The sequence below is a fragment of the Petaurus breviceps genome, unplaced genomic scaffold, assembly GCF_028583685.1.
Source record: "Petaurus breviceps papuanus isolate PSGF00001 unplaced genomic scaffold, PetGlider_PUasm1.0 567, whole genome shotgun sequence".
NCBI classification, from domain to species: domain Eukaryota; kingdom Metazoa; phylum Chordata; class Mammalia; order Diprotodontia; family Petauridae; genus Petaurus; species Petaurus breviceps.
The window spans coordinates 9,445,643-9,464,134 of record NW_027186383.1 but is presented as its reverse complement, the minus strand read 5'-3'; the positions used below and the strand labels follow the sequence as shown (position 1 = coordinate 9,464,134).

General features: G+C 46.6%; 2 protein-coding genes across 2 annotated transcripts in view; one reads left to right on the top strand and one right to left on the bottom strand.

Moving 5' to 3' along the window:
* The window catches only part of HES6 (hes family bHLH transcription factor 6), a 312,570-nt gene that overhangs the window by 6,699 nt on the left and 287,379 nt on the right, over positions 1-18,492 (top strand). The window lies entirely within an intron of this gene.
* The window catches only part of PSMD1 (proteasome 26S subunit, non-ATPase 1), a 118,984-nt gene that overhangs the window by 38,147 nt on the left and 62,345 nt on the right, over positions 1-18,492 (bottom strand). The gene's annotated exons all lie outside the window — the stretch shown is intronic.

Below are 18,492 nucleotides of genomic sequence, written 5' to 3'. Positions count from 1 at the left end.
AGGCCACTCCCTTCCTCAACAACCACACTGGCTCCTACTGTCTCTGGAATCAGAAAAACTCCACTGTTTGGTGCTTAAAGCCCTCACCAATCTGACTTCAAGCTTCCTTCACCTCCCATACTTCTCCCCTTCGTTTATGTGGTTTACAGTTCGGGCGGCATGGCCTGTCATCACTGTTCTGCATAGACACCATCAGAGTCTCTCTGGATGTCCTATGCCTTGGAGAAAGCTTCGTGAGCATGGGTACTCTCTCAATTCTCTTTCTTTATTCTTGGGATCTAGCACAATGCCTGGTACACAGCAGGTCAGTGGTTTGCAGATATCTGGATCTTTATACCTCTTTATACTCTTAAAAACTGAGGCTTCCCAAAGAGCTTTTGTTTACATGGCTTCATTAAATTAGAAAGGAAAAGATCTTGGCACTACAACAGAAATATTCTTGCCTTTACAGACTCCCTGAAAGGGCATCAGGTCTCCCGAGATGCCAGACCCGATTTAGGGTTGCTAAAGTCAGTGCTTAATGGATGTTTGTCAACTGACTGACTGATTGGCTTGTTTAAGAAACTATTTCTCAATCCTTAAAATCAAGCATATATAAAACAATAGAACCACAGAAGCCACATCCTTGGCAGGTCTGCCCGCCCCTTTCCCTCACTCAAAGGAGGGAATAAGGATAAGGGGACGACCGGGTAGTGAGGGTGAGGAGATGATAAGGGCCGCCATCTGAGTGCTGAGTATTTAGTGAATGTTTCTGGAACAAATCTTGGGGAAGAGAAGACTTGGGGAGGGAGAGGTGTGAAGAGTTCTCACTTAGTCAAGAGATTAGGCTTAGTCTCTTTGGGTCCAGCAGCACAAAGGGAGAGAGCAGCAAATCTGAGCAAGATCTAGGGAGACCCCTGGGGATAAGGAAGTGAGCCAAGGCCAGATGCAGGGCAGCTACCTCACTGGAGGTCCCTAGGCAAAGGACGTGTCACTCAGATTCTGCCTGGAGGAGGTTACTCAGGGGGCCAACTCTGGGTCTGTGAGGCTGTTCTTTAGAGAACTGAATTCCCCCAATTAAATGCTCTGGTTGCGTATTAGTCACATAATAAAGTTAGGCAATGGGCTAATTCCTAGTTTTGATTTCTAAGATTTTTTACTGCTAGAAGAGGTAGATAAGAGAATGATATTGTTCCAACCTACCAAGATCTTCAGTAAAGAAAAAAATTGGGGGCAGAGCCAAGATGGTAGAATAGAAGCACAAACTTGGTGTGGGCTCCCCACCAAACACTTCTAATACATGTAAAAAAAAAAAATGACTTTAAACTAGAGCTATAGAACCCACAAAGAGACAAAGAGAAACAAAGCTCCCACTGAAACAAACCCAGCAGGCCAAAAGGAAGGATCTATCGCACCAGGCTGGGAGCAGAGTGCAGCCCCACATGAGCCGCGTCGCTCCAGGTCCCAAGGTAGCCACGACCTTGGCTTCCGTGGGGGCCGAAGCAAACTTCAGGAGAGAGAATCACCAGCAGCTGTGGTGGTTTCCAGAATTATCAACTCATAAATGCCAAAAAGAAAGTAAAAGGTCAGTGGGAACTTTGCGGCAACTGGGGGACTGAGAGCATGGTCTGGCCCCTGCCCCCAGAGTAAGAAGCAGTGGAGGCGTGGCAGCAGTGCCTGGCAGTCTCAGGAGCTCCTGGCCTGCAGACTGCAAGGGGACCAAGCGACCATTCAGAGGGCAATCGCTCTTGCTTTAACCTGCTTGGATCTGGATCTCGGACTTGGGTGTTAGTCCTGGGGTGTGTGACCAGTGAGCCAGAGCTTGTGGGGGCTGTAGAGAGGGTGCCCAACTAATAGCTCTGGCAGCTGGAAAATATCCAGCAATTTGGGATGAAGCTCTCTCCTCTCTGGAAGCAGAGTTCTACCATGGCAAAGACCTCAAAAGTCAAGTAATTGGCTGCCAATATGAGCAAGTTCAGGAAATGTAATCAAACCATAGATTCCTTTTTGGGGCACAAAAAGGATCAAGGCATGGAGCGGGAGGAAGACAGCGAAGTCAGAACTCCTGCATCAAAAGCACCCAAGAAAAATATGAATTGGTTACAGGCCATGGAGGAACTCAAGAAGGATTTTGAAAACCAAGTAAGAGAAGTAGAGGAAAAACTGGGAAGAGAAATGAGAATGATGCAAGAAAATCATGAAAAGAAAGTCAACAACCTGACTGAGGAAAATAACACCTTAAAAATAGACTAACTCAAATGGCAAAAGAGGCTCAAAAAGGCAATGAGGAGAAGAATGCCTTAAAAAGCTGAATTTGCCAGATGGAAAAAAGGATCTCAAAAGCTCACTGAAGAGAATCATTCCTTCAGAATTAGACTAGAGCAAATGGAAGCTAGTGACTTTGAGAAATCAAGATACTATTAAACAGATCCAAACAAATGAAAAAATAGAAGACAATGTGAAATATCTCATTGGGAAAACCACTGACCTGGAAAATAGATCAAGGAGAGATAATTTAAAAATTATTGGACTACCTGAAAGCCATGATCTAAAAAAGACCCTAGACACTATCTTTCAAGAAATTATCAAGGAAAATTGCCCTGATACTCTACAACCAGAGGGCAAAATAGAAATGGAAAGAATTCACCAATCACCTCTCAAAAAAGATCCCAAAAAGAAAACTCCTAGGAATGTTATAGCCAAATTCCAGAGTTCCCAGGTCAAGGAGAAAATATTACAAGCCACTAGGAAGAAATGATTTGAGTATTGTGGAAACACAATCAGGATAACACAAGACCTAGCAGCTTCTACACTAAGGGATTGAAGGGCTTGGAATATGATATTCCAGAGATCAAAGGAGCTAGGATTAAAATCAAGAATCACCTACCTAGCAAAAGTGAGTATAATGCTAAAGGGGAAAATATGGTCATTCAATGAAATAGAAGATTTTCAAGCATTCTTGATGAAAAAACCTGAGCTGAACAGAAAATTTTACTTTCAAATACAAGAAGTAAGAAAAGCATGAGAAGGTAAACAGGAAAAAGAAATCATAAAGAACTTATTAAAGTTGAACTATTTATATTCCTACATGGAAAAACAATAAATGTAACTCATAAAACTGTTCTCAGTATGAGGATAATTGAAGGGAATATACGTGTATATATATGTATAGGAGGGTGTATGTGTATATAAATATATATGTGAGTGGGCATATGTATGTATGTTCATGTATACATAGACAGAGGGCACAGGATGAGTTGAATATGAAGGGATGATATCTAAAAAATAAAATTAAGAGGTGAAAGAGGAATTTATTGGGAGGAGAAAGGAGGAGATAGGTTAGGGCAAATTATCTCATATAAAAGAGGCAAGAGAAAACTGTTACAATGGAGGGGAAGAACAGGAAGGTGAAAGGGAATGGACAGCCTTATTCTCACTGAATTTGGCTTAAGGAGGGAATAACATACACATTCAACTGGGTATATTATCCTACAGGAAAACAGGGGAGTAGGGGATGGGAAGGGGGATGATAGAAGGGAGAGCAGATGGGGGGAGAGGGCATTTAGAAGCAAACAGTTTTGAAAGGGGATATGGTCAAAGGAGAAAATGGAATAAATGGGGGGGGGCGGGATAGGATGGAGGGAAATGTAGTTGGTGTCTCACAATATGACAACTATGGAAATGATTTGGGTAACTGAACATGTACAACCTGTATTGAATTGCTTGTCTTCCCAGTGGGGATGGGTGAGGAGGGAGGAAGGGAAAAAATCTGGAACTCGAAGTTTTAAAAACAAATGTTTAAAAAAAAAAATGTTTTTTACATGCAACTAGGAAATAAGATGTACAGGCACTGGGGTATAGAGGTCTGTCTTGCCCTGCAGAAAGTTAGGGGGGATGATGGGGAGAATATAGTGGAGAACAGATTGGAGGAAGGGGTATTCAGTGGGTTGCTATTTTGGGGTAGGGGGTAGGGGAAAGATGGGGAGAAAAAATTATAACCCGCAAAATCTTGTAGAAGTCAATGTTGAGAACTAAAAATAAATAAAATTTAAAACTTTTTTTTAAAAAGAAAAGAAAAAAAATCATCCAAGTTTCCTCAAGAGGCACCACATTCAAATCCTACCTTAGAAGGCCTCTTTAGCCCCCAGGTGGATTAAAAGCAGAATACAAAGTAAATTCCTATTTTAGAGGGAAGCAAGCCAAGTTTATGAGAACTGGCTCTGAGAAGAAAAGCTTGACATCCCAGGGCAAGGCAGGGCTGGGCAGACCATGCCTTTGCAAAAGTCCTTCATTCTTGGTGTAGGAAGACTGCTAGGTGCGTTAACATCACCTTTTGTAGCTTGGTTGACTTAGTAATAACACCAACAGTAATGGTATCCTCAACTGCTCCATGTGGGAATCTTCAAGTGGGGGTTGGGGGGTGAGTGGGGAGAAAACACACCAGGAATGGAGGCATAAAAGTTGGGGAGGGGGAGGGAGGATGGAGGGAGGAGCTGGGAGGTCAAGGACTCTTGGGATTACCCAATCCAATAAGGTTCATTAACTCTGAGGCCCAGAGAGGGGGCCCTCTTCCACCTCCCCTCTGCCCTAGAGTAGAGAGCTTTGGCCCTGTGCTATGTGGCCCTGCTTTCCCAGTCAGCTGGTGGGGCTGGCTGGCCCCTTCCTCATAGAAGCTGCTTCCAAAGCTGATGCCTGGGGGTGGAAGGAGGGCAGCAGCTGGCGTGGCTGGTGGGAAGGGAGGTAGGCAGGCCCTTCTCCACACTGATCGTGCTGAACGATGACCAAAGGTCTATAAAACCAGGCATGATACCCTTTGACCTAGCAATACCACTACTAAGTCTATATCCCAAGAGGTAACAAAAAGGAAAAGGTCCTATCTGTACAAAAATATAGCAGCTCTTTTCTGGTGGCAAAGAATTGGAAATTGAGGGGATGCCCGTCCATTGGGGAATGGCTGAACAAGTTGTGGTGTGTGATGATGACGGAATACTACTGTGCTACAAGAAATGAGCAGCAGGACGCTCTCGGACTGAAATGACTCTGTGCAAAGCAACAGTCAGTGTGGGGGATCGTGTGTGAGTGACTTGGCTGCTCTCAGCAGCACGATGACCAAGATGACCCTGAAGGGCGAGCTGCCCGTGTGTGAATGCAGCTGGGCTTCTTTACTTCATTTCTCTTGAGGGTTTGGGGTCTGTGTTTTCTTTCACAACACGACAACACGACTAACGGAAATGTTTGCATGACTGCACATGGGTAACCGTGTCAAGCTGCCTGCCTCCTCTGTGGTGGGGGAGGGGAGGAGAGGAGGGAGGAAGAGAAAGAATTTGCAACCCCAGGTTCTAAAAGCAAACGTTGAGAAACTGTTTTTACATGTAACTGGGGCAAAAATACTAAATTAAAAAGCAATCACTGCAGCTCTACTACTCAGTACCTGGTGAACTGTGGGAACAGCCCTGAAGCGTCCTCATCTGCAAAGTCAGAGGGCTAGCCTAGACAAGCTGCCAGGCCCCTTGCACTGCTGCATTCTGGGTCAGCTCTCTGAGAGATGAAAACAGGTCAACTCTCTGCCTATGGGCTGGAAGCAGACTCGCAATAAGGTCAAAAGGGCTGTCACCAGCCTTGATTCTTTGGTGACCCCCCTCGCCACTTGGCTAAGCTCAGTACTGGGAACACCACAGGTGCTCTCCACATTGCTTAGCACTAGAAAAATCAGCTAAGTTCAATTACTTTTGTTCAACAAATGCTACAGATCTTTGGTGAAGGCAGTGCCCTCACCATTTAGAGAACTGCAGAGTATCTAAGACACAGCCCTTGCCACGAGTCTTCCACGAATCCGGCTAGAGAGATCAGAAACCAAACAGGCAGACCTACCCAATGCCACTGATCGATTGTGGGAAAACACCATGTTAGTGGCCATCACTGTGGAGCACCAGGGCCGACCTCTGGAGAGGCTGTCTGACCGATACTGTGGAAGGAGGCCTTTGGCTGGGCTCAATGTTCTGGTGTAAGGTATGCCCTGCACACAAAAAGGGGCATCTAACTATACAGGGCAGCAAATGGTAGAGGCTGGTGAGTGATGCTGGCAGCGAGGTGGCACAGGGCTAAAGTCAGGAAGACATTTTCCTCAGCTGGGAAATGAGCTGGAGAAGGAAATGGAAAATCACTCTGGTAACTTTGCCAAGAAAACCCCAAATGGCGTCACAAAGAGTCAGACACAACTGGAAAAAACAACTAACCAAGAATAAGGTAAGTGATGATGATGATAATTGTCATTTATATAACAGCATTTCAAAGTCTGAAAAGCACTTTAGATATATATATAAAATCTCATTTAATCTTCACAAAACCCTGAGAAGATGTTAATATTATCCCCATTTGTAAGGAGGAAACTGAGGCAAACAAGGTTAAGTGACTTGCCCAGGGACATACAGCTGGTAAATGCCTGAGGCCAGATTTGAACTTGGGAAGAAGAGTCTTCCTGACTCCAGGCCCAGTGCTCTGGGCACTGCCTAGAAGACAAACTAAGGACTAAGGTGGTCAGGGAGCATTTGAAGAGGTGAGATCTGAGATGATTTAGGTGCAAGGAGGAAAAGCAGGTGATCCTGCTAAGAAGAATGGTGAGAACACAGGCATAAATGATATTTAGTGGGACAGTAAATCTCCTAGTCTGGCTGGAGAGAATGTTGAGGGGGAGGAGCTGGAGTGATATTTCCTAGCACAGCCTGGGCGAGATTACAAAGGGCCTTGAATATAAGACTAGGTGGTTTATTCGATGGGCAAAGGCGAATACAGGTTTTGGGGTAAAGGGCTGCCTTGCTACTGTGATGAAAGGTGTTTTAGACTCAGGAGGAAAAGTCCTAGGGTGGGGCTTGAGGAGGGGCCATCAGAGAACCTAGGTCTCTCCCCTTAATTCAAAATCCACTCATCAGTCACTTTGGGTTTTCTCATCTGCACTGATTAAATGACTGAAAGTACTGGGCAGCTCAGACACTCCAGAAACATCTGGAAATCCATGATCACACATCTGCAGAGGAGTAAAGGCCAACCTCACATCATAGTGGCCTGTAGCTTAATGAGAAAAAGAAGCCCTACAACAAGGGCTGTGACTGGACAATCACCTTCACACTTTAGTAACAGGAAACGGCAACATTTTCGCTAATGGCAACAGGAAGTAAATCTGCCAGCTAGATGGCAGCTCTAATTTACTACCCCAAAGGGGTCTCTTGGCAAACAGCTGTGGTGCCAATGTCTCTGCCAGTGCAAACCTCCCACCCGGCAGGGATTGGGTGAGGCTGTAAGCATGGACTGCAGGCTCCAGGGCTCTCACCCAGCTGGAAACTGCACAGATGAATGCCTCCCTTCCCACCCACCCCCTCTGCCCCATGTTTCCTTCTCTACCAGCAGCACAAAAGCACACACATCAATCAAGGTGGCTGCAGAGGCCACGGTCTCCGTGTGCCAGCCTTTCACTGCCTTTTCTACTTGAGCAAAAACTTGGAAAACAAATGCAGCTAAATGAAGAGACCAGGTGTGCACCTCAGAGGGATTTGGGTCAGCCGGCCAGGCACTGAGGAAGCTGGCAGGGGGAACGCAAGGGACAGCTTGAGCAAGGCAACTGTGACGCAGACGGTCCCTGATCCGCTGCTTAAACTCCCTGAGACACAATTGTAAGAAGCTCCCTTGCCCCTCAGTGTCGTGAATTTTCAGACTCCTCAGATTCAGAACTACAAGAGTTCAACTAACTAATTTTATGAGAGAAAAACTGAGGCCCGCGAAGGGGAAACCTTAACACCAAAAATCATCAAGGAGATCCTGGATAATTTGCCCAAGGTTATACAGCTGAAATCCAATGGTACCCAAAGGTCCATCTGGAAATCCCAAGGTTTTTAACGATGAGAGCTTCCAGCAGGCCCACTGAGGATAGACTGGGAAGAGCAGCATCAAATGAGAGCCCAGAAAAGCCTAGGAAACCGGTGTCCAACCTTCTTTACAGATGAGGCGACGGAGATCAGAGGTGAGCTGGCTGCCATGGCCAAGGTCACACAACAAGTCAGGGTGCTTTGGAGCCAAGTGCCTTTTGCCCCAACAGGAGGGATCTCACCCTGAGAAATGAGAATGTTTTCTTTTTCCTTACCAAGGTAGGTACTTGTAAAACTCACCTATGACAAGACTGGTCCTGCATCCCCTAGAACACAGTAGGGCAGCAAGGCACCCTGAAGAGCTCGCCATGCCTCTGGCTCCTCCACGTGCACTTTCCGGGACACTCCTTGTCTGACTCTAATGCCTATCTGACCATTCCCAGGATATGCCCCAAAGCTCTTAGCTGGCCAGGCCCGTCTTGGATGACCCTATCACTAGCTCCCACAGGTTCGATGCCCTTCTCCATGCAGATGATTATTACAAACAGAGCCGCCCCTCCTCGAGGCTCCACTTCTGCATCCCCTATTGAACCTCTCTGCCCCCAAACGAGGCCTACTGGCACCAAGAGTCCTGGATCATTCTGGTCACTGAGGTTCATGACCCCAGGGTCCTCCCCCACTCTGTGCCTCGCCCCACCTGCCAGGTGTTCTGTCCGCTCTACCTTGTTGACACTCCTCCCACTGGGCCCTTTCTTTCCACTCCCACAGCCTCTGTCCTGGCCTCCATCCACAGCCTCTAATTCCTCCTCCACCAATAATAAGCAGACACTCCTCTGTTCCACAAACTCCAGCAGCCCCCCATCACCAGTGAGGCCAAGAGCGGCCCTTCCCACCCTGGCTTTGGAGCCCCGGCTCTGTCTGCATGTCCTCTGGTGCAGGCTGGCCTGCTTGTCCTCACGCCTCGCCCACCTTTGGCCTCTATACAGGCTGCATGCCCTCCTCAGCTGGGCCTCCGACCAGCCTGCAATTGGAGCTCCTGGCCTCACCCACTTCTGCACAGGAGGTGATCTCTCCCCCAATTGCTTGGCATTTAGTTTGCACGTGTTTCTATGTGCACACACTGCCTCAGGTGGCAGTGCCTGGGGATCAGGTGTGTTTCTGCCCAGCCCTGTGCCTCCTCCCCCCACCCCCCAGGCAGGACCCCTCGGCTGCAGTTTGGCCTCAGAGGCCACACTTAAACTCAGCTTCTCTTGCCTTCTCTCTGGTGGCTAAGGGATAGAAGATCACGGCAGCCTTTCTGGCTGCTGGGTCACATGGAACTTTCTGTCTGGCCTTGTCAGACAAATGCTCCGTCTTGGTGAACTGAATGGTTCTTAACAGAAATGGAAAACCATGTGCTTGATCCACAATTAAACTGCCTTTTATCGGCTTTGGCCCAGTGGGTCAGGATGAGTGGAGGCTGTCTGGCTGCCCTCGCTCCAGGCTGCTGCTGTCTGGGGGTCTCAGAAGCAGGGCTTCTATGCCTCTGTCTGGCTAGCACAGGCCAGCCAAGACCTCCTGCCAAGCAGACACAGCCGAACCTGTTGGCTACTCTCAGGGCATGTGGCTGTACCTGAATACACCTGACTGGGATACTCAAGTCCTTCACAGCCCATGAGCAAAGGGCCGCCACTTCCTGCACCTTTTGTCGGGCTGCTTCTAGCTCTGGTTTTGGGCCTGTCACCATCTCAAAGCGCCCCTCAGCGGCCTGGGAAACCGTGAGCTCTTGCCGGGCAAGGCCGGGCCTCTGCCACTGGCCAACCTCAGCCCACAGCCACTTCTAAAAGGCTCAGTGATGGCCTGACTGCACGCTGCAGAATGGGAGCTGCTGCTCGGCATGGGCACAGGGGGTTTCTTCACTTGGGAGTTTGCTATACCAAGGAAACCACACACCCACACCCACGTGCACAGCCATGTGCACAGCCACACATGTGTGTGCCCGTGCACACAGGTGCACACACCCATATGCACATACACGCACACACCCACACACGTGTGTACACACACATGTGTGCAGTTGTTTTGTTGAGTCATACATACCACCTAAATCTGGCGAGGGCCCTGGATCGACCCAAATCGTCCCTGAGCTCTTCTTAGATGATGCTGTGGAAGCAGCGCCTCCCCCACAAGCCCCCGCAGCTGCAGCAGCACTAGGACCCCCGACCTGCCACTTGCATTTCTCCACATTCATTCTGACATGGCCACAGTGAGAAGCTAGAAGTTGCTATGATCTGTCCCCCAGGCTCCTTGAATCCTGGAGAATGTCTCTGTGCTGACCCAAGGGTTCCCCATCTCCAGCAGGGAGTAAATAAACATTCAGCTCGTTTTAAGGCTTCCTACTCTGCCCTGGGGGGTCTACTACAAAGCTGAGAAATGCTGAAGACACACTTTGATGGAAAACAGGCCACTATAATATTCTTGCTGCAACCAACAGATTCAAGCCTCTAGTTTGGTGAAAAAGACTGCTAAAAGGGGAATTTTCTTTTTAAGGTTACTAACAGCTCCTCAAAGTTTAGGAAAAAACCTCTCTGGGAATGTAAATACTGCAAAAGCAGAGTTCTAGAACAGTCAGCAGCCGTGAAGTCCATAAACTCCCAAGCGCACATAAAATTTCTTGTCACCTTCTTATTTGAGTAACAGGCCGAGCAAATTCTTTAGGAAGAAAGATGGAGCTATTAGGGGAGGTGAGAGCCAGCAAATGTGAGTAAATTCAGCTTCTTCCATCAGCACCATATCTTTATGTGTTTCCTCTAATGTTCCATTCAGGGACAACATTAAAAATATAAAAGAATCATCTGGAAAAATGAACAACTTCAAGATTCCCTGAACCTCCAAACCCTTGTGAATCAAAACAAAAGTGCTCGGCAAAATTTGGGTGCGGTGAATTTCTAAAGCAAAGTAGGAAATCTTAGCAATGAGAAGCTCAGGGGAATTCAAGCCATATAATGTTCTTGAAATCTTCCCTTCCCTATATGTGGATATACATGTGTGAGAGGGGGTAGAGAGAGCTGGAAGGGTTCTGACTCCCTCACTATACAGAGGGAAGAAACAAATTGGGGCCTGTCCAGAGTCATCTGATTACTGAATGGAAGAACCAGTAAGGCCCCTCTGTGCTCTTTCTTTATCAGCAATGCTTGCCACTATCTTACCTCCATTAAAAAAAAAAAGAAAGGTACTTGAGACAAACTGGGATAGTTTGGGTGGCCATTTTTGAAAACACGTGCAGCTTTCTGAAGCTTGGGCCTGTTTCCTGTCTGACAGGGCGGGTTACAGGCTCCACCGTGGTCTGGAGCCAAGGCTGATCACTGCTTGAGTCAGACTTCTTTTTCCTCCTAAATCATGTTATTACATATAAATTATTCTCTTAGTTCTGCTAACCTAACTGCATCAGTTCGTAATTCTTCCCAAGATTCTCTGGAATCCTACCTTTCATCACGTATTAGAGCACAATAATATTCTATTACATTCATACACCATAATTTTGCTCAATCATTAGCCGCCTGAGGTGTACTCTCTAGCCATTTCTTTGCTACAACAAAACGTGCTGCTCTATTGTCCCAAGTATGAATCCTTTTCCTTTTACTTCTTTGGGGAGTGTAGGCCTGGGAATGGCATTTCTGGGTTACGGGATATGCAGAGCAGTAACTCTGGGAGGGCAGTTCCAAACTCCTTTCCAGACTGGATGGACTAATTCCTTGCTATTTTCCCACACTCCCCCTGACAACCGTCATTATCTAATGGGTATGAGATGGACCCAGGGAGTAGTTTTAATCTGCAATCTCATCAGTGTGGGGAGCATTTTTCATGCAGCTCTGGAGAGCTGGAACTTCACCCCTGAGTGTGGCCTGCTCATTTCTTTCAGCCCTCTCTCTTTTGGGGTCCAGAGCTTGCTCTCCATAGCTGCCTGCTGAAACCCCAAGCCTATCCTGTAGGTCTGCTGTGGAAAAGAGTTGGAACAAAGAAACAAAATGTTAAAGCAGAAGACATTTCTTGGACAGAATTTTGAAACTGCCAAATTATTGCGCTAAACAACCCACAAATCATACACTGTCCAAGCTCTACAGGTCAGGCCCAACATGTCTGCATTTACACACTCGTCTGAACTAGATTTAAGTACCTACAAGCAAAATCACTTTGAATCTTTTGTCTTTAAATCACAATTTAATGACACTGCCTTGAAAATGAATTCTCCTCAGTAACTGGAGCACGGACATTTTCCGTGTCCATTTCCAGTGATCATCACTGCTCTAGCTGTCTTGGCTCAGTTTCTTGCTGGCCTCTTCAACTTCTAGAATTTTTTGATGCTACAAACGTAGGACAAATAAAATGTTATTATAGAATAGTAAGATTTTAGGACCACAAGAAACTTCAGAGATCATTCAATGCCACTCCCTCCTTTTACAGATGAGGAAATGGAGGCCTTTACTCCAGGAAGAGTCAAGCCTAAAACACCAGATCTCTTGGACCCATGTCTAATGCTCTTTCCAAAGCACACGATCTTTCAGCAAATGCCTACAATCCAAAACCCCAAAACAAACAAGAAGCCCACATTCCAGTACTGCTGATGTGAACAGCACTAACATTATTTTATGTGATACTTTCTCAGAGAAATACTAAAAAGCCTTGTACATTCCAACACATACAGTGAAAGCAACCCTTCTCTTCACACTACCCCTAACAATAGTTAAAATAATCAAGAGGTATCTCTAGGGAATTTCCTCTGGGAAGAATTCTATTCTGCAGCTGACTGGCATAGTTAGTGGTGGATAACTAGATATTGATGAAAGGAAAGGGCGTGTAGGCCTTTAATGAGGGAGGGCCTGGGATTCTCACAGGATCAGACATTCTTTGTGTAATGGGGAGGGGGAAGAGCATAGGAAAGAGGGAATACGCCCCTGGCTCTTCTTTCAGTGAAGCTCAGTTCAGGTTTTTGAGGCAGCATGAAATAAAAATTGTGTGCGGATACTCAAGCACATATCTTTAATATGCTATGCTATTCACAAAGATTATTGTGATGGAACAGCGCCATACTTCACAACAGAACCCAAGTAAACAGATGTCACTACCACAGGCATTGGAGAAATTTGTGCCAAGGGCTCAAGGTGAACAACCAGGACCCCCGTGGGCCAGCTTGTTGGGAAAACTTCTGGGAATGGGCAGGCTAGTGAGACCAAAGGAGAACTGTGAACCCAGGGAGCGAATGGGAGCACATTCCAGCTTCCAATGCCAAACAACGACTGGGCCAGCCTACCGCGATGCTGTTAAAGAACCCTATAAAGACCCTTCTGCGAACACTGGGTCATGCTGTAGCTGCTGCAGAGAGAAGTGGCCCTGTAACTCTGGGCCTGTTTACACTGTGTATCTGCAGAACTGCTACTGGCACTGGGTGGCTACACTTCTAAAAACCCTTCAGACCAGAACCTCACAATTTCACATATAGCCCTCTTTTCTGTTTCCCATTTACGGAAATGTTCATATGGTATTTCAGGTCCAGAAGCCCTTGGTCTGACTGCTGCCTCTGAGCCACTCTGGCTGTGGGACCCTGGCCAAGTCCCTTAACCTCCAAGAGTCTCAGGCAGGCAGAAGTTCTTTAGCAACTTTCTGTACTGATACAATCCCATGGCTGGTGTAAAAAATGAAAATAAAAATAAAAAGGAGAGCAAAGCAAAGCAAAACAAGAAAAAACATAAAAAGGTTTAAATTGTAAGGGCACTGCTGGTCACCTCCATCTCCACAGGAGAAAATCTTCTACTGACATACACCTGAAAGCACTCCCTAGCCTGGAGTAGTAGGGGTGCTGAGGGCCTGAGATGCCTGCCCTCTAAAAGGACAAGGGCTGGAGATCCAAGGGCTCCACGTCCTTGGGGGCAGACTCGCCACCTTACAGAGCCCATTCGTTGTCTTTGTTGCAAGTCTTTGCCTCGGTGTGCCAGGCACATGGCAGCTGCATCTCTGGCTCTGTCTTTAGTCTCAGTCTCTCTAACTACCTACAGGATGTGCCACTCTAACAGCAACTCAACAGGTCTAAAACCACATGGGTCATTTTCCATGAAAGCCAGCTCTTCTTCCCGCCCTCTATCTCCAGGGCTTCCCCAGTCTGGGAACAGAAGATCATTCCCAGTCAACCCAATACAGAAACACTGACACCCCACCCCCCCAGCCTCTAGCCTCCCACCAAGACTCAGCAATTCTTCCTTTTCTGCCTCTTTTCTTTGTCCGCTTCAAGCCACATAACTTTATTTTTTGTTATTATTTTATTTTTTAAAAAGCAATCAGGGTTAAGTAACTTGCTCAAGGTTACACGGCCAGGTGTTTCTAGGTGGGTGCTAAGTGTCTGAGCCTGGGATTCGATCCCCAGGTCATCCCGACACTGGAGCTGGTGCTCTTACTCACTGTGCTACCTGGCCGCCCCAAGCCACATCACTTTAATCCATGCTCTCATTGTCTCAGACCTGAAACGTTGCTTGAATCTCAGCTGTATTCAGGTGAATAATTTTTACAATGGTTTGCATGATGGCAGGTGACTTAGTTAGAAGGAATACCTAGAACTACATTCTAAACAGATGCTGACCAGCTGGAATGGTGGACCAAACCCAATAATGACACTTCATAGGGATGAACTGTCATGGCCTGTAAAGGCTGTCAGGTAGATTTGTCCTACACCAGCTCAGATGTGATAGGTAGACTTCAACTCAATGGAAGAATGGCCCCAGAACAGCCTGCTTCAAGAGGCGCCAAGTTTGCCCTGCCGGGAACTGGGCTGTTCAAGGCGGGGGGAACAATGGTTGGGACGACTTCCTCAGCTAAGGATTGACCCCTGAAACCTCTGGAGTCACCACCAAACCCAAGACTCTCCAATCCCGACTCTAGAGCATTTGTCTGGCAATGACCACGTGAGCCGCAGTCCTAAAGGTAGCAGAGCTCCTGTCTCTGTGGCCAACGACGAGCAGGGTCTGTCACCCCTTCCCCATCAAGGACCACTAGCGCCTCCTCGGGCTACTCTGTAAGCCAGGCGTGTTAAATGTGACTTTAGACAAATGCCTTAATTAGCCCAGAGACTTAAAAGAGGGGAAGGAGAAGAAGGCTGTCTCCCTGCACAATTCTTTCAAGGGCTTACTATTCTGGGAGTGAACCTTGCCATGAAATGGATTTCCATTGAGGAAGACACACTGAGGCTCTGACTCCATCTCTTCCTGACATTCAACCCAACAAACATCTGTTAAATGCTTGCTGTATACATGCCAGATAAAATGACACAGGTCCTGGCTTCAAGGAGCTTCCGCGCCCAGGGGAGATATTACGCTTCCCTTGGGAAAGGTGTGGGAACGACAAAGCAATGGCACTGTGGGGAACAGGGCTACCTCCAGAGCTGAGCTTCAAAGGCAGTGAGGCTGAGGTCAAGAGGGACGGTTTTTCAGGTATGGGGGTGCTGCCTGCCAACTTTGAGGAAAAGAAAGCAGATCAGTTTGGTTGGATATGGAGAACAAGAAAAGGAATAACATGAAATAAATCTCCAAAGGTCGGTGGGTTACCTCCCAGGCTTAAACTGGCAAAAGGCAAAGATGGAAATAAAGTGGACTGACCAGAGGAAGGTAGGCGGAGGGACACTAATAAATTCCAAACAGAGTTGTGAAATTGTCCAGCAATTTGGAACTTTATCAGAAAATGACTCAACTGTTCATACCTTGTGACCTAGCAATGTCCCTGCTGGGTATTTGCCCGAAGGAGGTGAAAGAGAAGGAAAAGTCTTAAATATATCAAAATATTGATAGCAGCACCTTTTTTGGTAATAAGAAATTGAAAATAAGTGCAAGAAGTGAGGCCCCATTGACCAGGGAACTGCTGAACGGTGGTATGTGGATATTCAAAAATTTTTATTTTTCTTCGATTAAAATGATATTTTTCTCCTTTTCACCCACCCTCTCTGAGGAAAAAACAACAACCCCCAAACCCTTGTGGCAAAGATGCATAGTCAAACAACACAAATTTGTGCAATGGTCATGGCCAAAAATTATATAATACCTATATATAAAAATAAATTTCGGGGGGGGGGGCTAGGTGGCACAGTGAATAGAGCACCAGCCCTGGAGTCGGGAGGACCCGAGTCCAAATCTGATCTCAGACACTTGACACACTTACTAGCTGTATGGCTTTGGTCAAGTCACAACCCCAATTGCCTTGCCTTCCCCCCTTCAAAAAAAAAAAAAAGTTACTGTTCAGTCATGTTTCAATTATGTCCTACACTCTGTGACCCAAATTGGGGTTTTCTTGGCAGAGATACCAGAGTGGTTTGTCATTTCCTTCTCCAATTCATTTTACAGATGAGGAAACTGAGACCAATACAGTGAAGGGACTTGCCCAGGGTCACACAGCCGGTAAGTGTTTGAGGTCCCATTTGAACTCAGGAAGATTAGTCTTCCTGACTCTGGGCCTGGCACTCTATCCGCTGTTCCACCTAGCTGCCATAAAACGAAATTACATTAATACAATATAGATTTCATATATTAAATACATATTAACTTTTATGTGATAATTTTCTATGTTCCATAATCATATTATTTAGGGGAGGCTAGGTGGTGCAGTGAGTAGAGCACCGGCTCTGTAGTCAGGAGGACCTGAGTTCAAATCTGTCCTCAGACTCTTAACCGTGTGACCTTGAGCAAGTCACTTAACCTCAATTGCTCTGTCTTCCCCCCCCAAGACATAATTATGTTATCTGACTTTATTTTAAAGTTTACAAGTTAATCATATACTATATAACTCACATATAAATATAATAATCATATATGTATATATAATTTTGGACTTGGCTAATGCAGAAATCTGTGTTGTTTGTCAAGAACCGGTTCTCATGAGGGAGCCACCTCCTCCTTGGGGGGCTTGGGGAATTTCCCAACAATTATTCCCTGAGTAATCCTTCCTCTTTAGGACTGACACAAAGTGTTGCGTCTTTCGGACGCTACATTTAAGGGCATTTTCAGCTGTTCTCCCATGGGAAGATTCCCAGACTTCATTCTATTTCTTTCACCTGTGGATTCCCTGACATATCAATCCCAAGGAAAGGCAACTTTCTTGATTCTTAAGATGAAAGACCAGTCAACACAAAAACCAACTACAAAGGCAGATAAAGGTAAGGAGGCCAGACTATGGAGCAGGAGCGAGGGGCTTGGAGAACAGAAGCCAGGAGGAGTCCTGTAAGAGTTTGCAGCAGGTAAATACTAAGGTTAAAGAGGCCTTTTTCCCGAGACTCAGGAGGATTGGACGATAGTATGGGCAAGAGAGCGGTGTTCTGGGCCTGCAGATGGCAGACATGCGGTGGTGGCTGCCTGGCTAGTCCTTGGCACTCTGGCAGCACCTGCCTAGAGGAGATAAACAGAAGAGAGCTTTGGAACGAATGTGGAAGGTGCAAATGAGAGCGAACACAAGACAAGACTCATGAGGGGACTGTCTCCGTCTGGGACGGGATGGAAGAAGGGAAAGGAGTAAACCCAAGAGGAGTGAGGCCAGCCTCTGGTGTGTGGTGGAAGATCCCCGAAGCCACAGCCTCGAGGCAGCCTTGGGCCTCTCAGGGAGAAGCAGCAGCAGCAAAACGCAGGTCGAGAGGAGACAGACCAGTCGGAAGCCTTTCCTTCTCTTTCCTTTCCTTGTCACATGCAAGAGTTGAAATGAGGACAAACAGGGATAAGAATACAGAAGATTTTGAAGATCACATTATAAGATGTTGACAAAAGGAAAAAACCAAATCAAATCAAAGCAACAAAAAACCCCAGTGCTGCCCTTCAACTGAAAGGAGGGGAAAAAAAATCCAACAAGGCAGGGAGAAGTTAGAAAATAACATTTTACAGAAAAAACAAGTCCAGGGGTGCAGGGCACAGAGCACTGGGCCTGGAGTCAGACGTGTCCTCAGACACTCGGTGCATGCTGGGCACTCCCAGGGAAGTCACTGTTTGTCTCAGTCTGCTCATCTGTAAAATGGAGCTAAGAATAAACCATCCCTCCCAGGCTTGTCTTACAGCCCTACATAAATAAACGCAAGCTCTTCCTCCCCAAGGCTGGGCAGTTTTCTCATCAATTCCCTATGTCCTCAGTAATATAGGAAATGCAAACCTTCAAGACACCTTCCCTAAGAAGCGTCACCTAAGACACCTCTGGGGCCTAAAAAAGGCCCTTGGCCATCAGGCTCTTTGCTGCTGGGTTTGGAAATGCCTTGATATTATCTGTTCTGCACATCTGATCACTTCCATAAGTCACTTAAATGACAGTGCTGGGACATTGTAATCCAAAAGACTGTCTTTGACACTCACACAGCAATAGCTCTATCTGTCTAACAAAAATTAAGCCCAGGCTTACAAAACAGACAAAATCAAGTACAGAACTCTAAGCAGAAAGATGCTTGCCAATGTCAGGTAATATCGTGAATGGAAAATACTGCCTTCATATATAACACATACTTCAATGCCTCAGTTCCAAGTTCCTTACTGACTCTTCTCTTTCAGACACGGGGAGAAAGCCAATGTGCCGAGCTGTGTGACAAGAGGCCAGAAGGGTAAAAGGAACAAACGTGAAGGCAGATTCTAGTCATCCCTTGGCCAGCCCTGGGCGGCGGAGGCCACCG